The sequence below is a fragment of the Anopheles aquasalis genome, chromosome 3, assembly GCF_943734665.1.
Source record: "Anopheles aquasalis chromosome 3, idAnoAquaMG_Q_19, whole genome shotgun sequence".
NCBI classification, from domain to species: Eukaryota; Metazoa; Arthropoda; class Insecta; order Diptera; family Culicidae; genus Anopheles; species Anopheles aquasalis.
The window spans coordinates 16,267,501-16,272,117 of NC_064878.1; positions in this window are offsets into that span (position 1 = coordinate 16,267,501).

The following is a 4,617-nucleotide window of genomic DNA, read 5'->3' on the forward strand; positions in this document are numbered from 1 at the left end:
AGCACAGCTTTATGGGTTTTCATGTTGGAAGGAGATCTTTTTTGGGGCGTAGGCCCTTTTGAAGCATTAATGTGTTCACGTGAAGGCGTGTGGGATCTTCGTCACGAAGCAGTCCCACTCCGAGGTTGGCGGCGATGGAGGTTTATTGGAGCGCGACTAAATTGGTGCCGGCGAATGGCGCGTTTTTCTTGGTCCGCGGCCTGGTTTTGGTGCTTGCCGTTCGGGGGGGGACCCGTTAAGTGCGTTACCGAAACCCGGGAGCAAATGGGGTTCCCCGGTGATCGGTGTTGATGCCGCCTTCAACGGCTGTTGATGATGATGATGATGATGATCGTGTTTCCCTGAAGGTAGGACGGTGGTGGCGGTGGTGTATTTTTAGCTAGCATTTCAAATGAAGTCGTTCCCTTTTTTATTTCCAAAATGGAGAACCATTCTTGGTCCGTTCCGCCCAAATGTGTGTTGAAGGGCGGTAAATCTTGTTTTCACTTCAATCAAGCGATGCAGAGGTCCCTTCTAGGCAAATTGAATCAGTAAATCGAGGAACTACCCATTTCAATGACGTTTTTTTATGTTTTTAGGAGGAAAATTAAGAAAGCATCTTGGTTCGAGTCACCGTTGCTGAGAAATAAACGGAGTACTAGAGTGTGAGATTTGACAGATCGATTTCTAACCATTTTTAGTAGTGAGATGCTTTTTGGTGGAAGTTTAATTAGTTGCCATTGTTATAATATGTAATTTCAGGTCAAATAATTCTAGAGTCCTTTTTACCTTCGAAAAGAAGTTCGCATAATACTGATAACATAATATTAACTCTGTATACCTCCAAATCAATCAACGCAAGGCTCGATGCTGTTATCCTACTTAAAAAGAATGCGTACGGAACCGTTCATGGATTTGATACACTGACTAACGCTTTCCATTTGTTTCCACCGATTGACGCGCTTTGTAAAACAGTTTTCACCAATGGCTGATTCGTAGTTTATAGACCAAAACGGAATCTCTAGTTTGAAATCTGTTTTCGAAACACTCTCCAAGGGAACAACCGCACGGAGCAGGCTCTTTGCTTTGGTGATGAATTTATACATCAGATCCGAAAGAATGCTTCACATTCCACGGCGCTCTAGGATGTTACAAAACCGGACGGATTAAACACAAACCGGGCGGAATTATATTTATACTGCGGCCAAAAACATTCCTCGACTGCTAGGCCAGTAATAAATTGAAAGCAAAATACTTTCGCGTGGTCAGTTGCTCTACGGGCCCGTTAGTGCAGTAATCACCGCTCGGGTCTTGAGCATGTTTCTTAAAGTTCCACTAAAGCCGACAAACAGTTCACCACGTTAAACGGTCGCTTTTAGCACTCATCTGCTATCTCGTTTCGTTGTGGCTAATAAATTGCGCAGAACTGCATGAAAAGTGATTAAACCACTTTCCACAGCTGCCAGGGGTTCTTTTCGGTTGCGCAATGTTTTCGGAAGACCAACCACCAACCCCGATGTGTGATATGCCAGAAAATCGATGATTTTCATCCCCACACATCGGTCCTGTATATCATGTTCATCCTTGTTTTGTAGAAACTTCCCTCACCCGCCCGAGGAGGCTGGGAAGTCTTCAGCAGTGCGTTTGTTTTATTGTCACCTACATTGGCACCACGGACGGATGCTACTGGGCAGAAATCGCCGCCCAGCCGAGCCCAGCCGTTGAGTGAGTGAAGAGACACTATAAACTAGGATGAGGATAAGCGTAAATGTGATTTATCGTTCACACATGGCGTGCTCGAACAGTTGCGAGAGGGCACGCACAGAGCTTCCTTTCTGTCAGCGCGTTTCGAAGGAAAATCCGACGGTCCGACGGTTGGCGAAGATATTTGGCGAAAAGATAAGATGCTCCGACGGCGAACGGGCGACCGTTGGTTAATTGTTGTAATTAGAACTTTTCTCGCCTTGCCGACTCCCAACAGATATCAAGTCGACGCAAGTCAAGTCAACGACCAAGCTGTGTGTGGGGAGGAGATTAGTCCTGTTTGAGAAGAGAATTTATCGACAGTCTCGAGACGATGACGGGAGACCCCGGCAGGAGTACTGCAGTGACTCCCTTTTTGAGAAGCTGCTCTCCGAGTCGATCGTGATATCGTTGTTTTATTATGTGTGGTCTCCGTCTAGAGCTTAGGATGATTAATTGGTGGACGAGAGGAATTTAGACGACTGTCAAGGACCTTGTCCCCGGTGAGCGTTGGCAGGCGAGTTTTAATCTCAGGGAAAAGGGATTATACTTTGTACTTGCGTGTGTGACGAGTTCGAGGTGTATAAGACGTTTCGGGGGGTTGACTCAGACTCAGTTAATGGACTAACGCAGTAGAGTATCAGGTATATTACTGAGCATATAATATGGATCTTTGAAAGAAATACTCCAAGGGACCTCAAGCACTGTACATGGCTCTGTATATACTCTTGTGTTGGGTGTATTGGAGGAATTTCTCGCCACACAACTAATCGCGTAACCATGGTGGCGATACAATGTATCGCCCGCTATCGCATCGCCAGTCTCCGTTCAGAAAATCTAATTAAAAGGTGTCGCTCGGTACGACACTTCTGAGACAGAGTCAACTATGGTCGGTTGCCATGGGAGGCCAGCGGAGTCGTTTCCCGCATATACCGCAAAACGTAGCGACGCCATTTGCTGTCCAATATCCCCGCAAGAAACTCGAAGCAGAACGATCGCCTTTTTTTGCTTCCTTCGGGCCCCGGGTTTATGTACATGTGGAACGCTAACGAAATTGAAAAAAAATGTACCTTACCAGACCAGACAGAGTGTTGGAAAGAGACACAAAGAAGCAGAGAGAGAGATACGAAGAGTGAACCTAATAGCCGTAGCCATGTAGCCAAGAAGTGGTACCCGTCGGAGTTTCGAAGCTAATAACACGAGTACGGTCTGGTACCATAACCGTACGACGAGATACTTTTGTCCGCATGTTTTTTTTGTGCATTTTCTCTCTCTCACTCTCCCTCTCTTTTTCTCCTTCACATTCGATACAGGCTACCTTCGAGCGATGGAGCCCTGGAAAAGTCCTGCTGCTGGTTGAACTCGAACAGCTGTGGAAAACACGAGAAAGGAGACCACTCCCTATGTCGCTTCGACCATTCCTGGGTGGAAACGGTGGTCTCGATGTGGAATGCTGTCCCCGGCAGGGCCAAATACGGGAAATCTACCTTTGGTGGTAGCGTGCCACCATCTCGCACCGGGGCACTCGGCACTATGTATTTACAACGCAACCACGCAACGCTTACCTTGCACGTTTGAGGAACGCTTTTTTGGATTCCAAACCCAGCAATCCCCCGGCTCCGCTTTGCTCGTTGTCTCTGTGCGGTCCGTTTGTCCGCTGGATTAGTTACAAGTTTCCGGAACGCACATAAAAGCGTCTAGTTTATCGTAATAAGACTCCGCTACTAGGTGCGGTGAATGACAAACTTGAGGTGGAACCGAAACGGGGAAAAAATCGGCTCTGGAAATGCATATGTTCCAACGATAATGTTCCTTGTTTGGGAAAGGGTGCTACCGGCTGAGAAGTGGAACTGTTTGCTGCCTGTTCCGAAAGAGGGAAACAATGACGAGATGCACACTTCACGCAACTGTTTAACTCGTACTCATCCAAACAAGGGCCGCGCTCTGCGACGACGGTGCATGTAAACATTTATGTGTCGGCACACCACCAACTGCCAAAGCCTTCTGCCTTCTGTAGGACGAGCAAGCGTTGGAATCGATATGGTTTATGGTGCCGAACGAACTGGAACCCGTCTTTGGTATTGTACCAGTAGCGGTATTGCTACTAAAATAACTAGTACCAGCTGCAATACCTCCTGCCATAGCTACCAGTACCAGACTTCTGCTACTACTACGACTGCTACTGCTACTTCTCTATTAGGTGCTCGCCGTGACTACGCCGCTGAGCTTGGCTACTTGCCCTGGCCAGGGAGGTTGTTCCGTCCTTTATGTACCCCGGAGCTCCGAATAAGGTTCGATTTCGAGCTCAGAAGCACGGTAGCAACGGCAAATTCTATTTGTGCGAGCATCTGTTGCCGTACCGTGACCGCGGAGTCCTTAGTGTACATAAGCGTTAAGCTGCCCATCCCACACACCCCCCTTACGGCCATGCTCACCAACTGGAGCACCGTTTCTCTACAAAGCCGGAGAACCGAGGCGAATGGCCCCGTGTTTGCTACCGACCGAAGAGCCTTGTTTTGGGTAGTCAGCGGGGGCTTTGGGATATCGATACTGAGCACCAGGGTTTTTCGGGACGATGTTGGATGTTGGAAAATTTATTGGCCCCCTCGCGCACCGTTCTCGTGTCCTACGCTCTCTCTCTCACTCCCTGGATTCCATTTAGTGCAAAGTCCAGGTGGACTTAGCTGCCGCCATTGAAGCTATCTGTAGCAAGCTTTGATCACTGTTCGTCGGTCACCATGAGTACGTTGCTAGTAGTAGCCGATCGACCGAGTGCGACAGAGAGAGAGAGAGAGTGAGTGAGAGAGGGCCATTGGGAAGTAGAGTTTCGCTGGAAGTCAGTGTCGTTGGAAAACAAGCAAATAATTTAGTATTTGTCATCCTCTACCCCGGGTA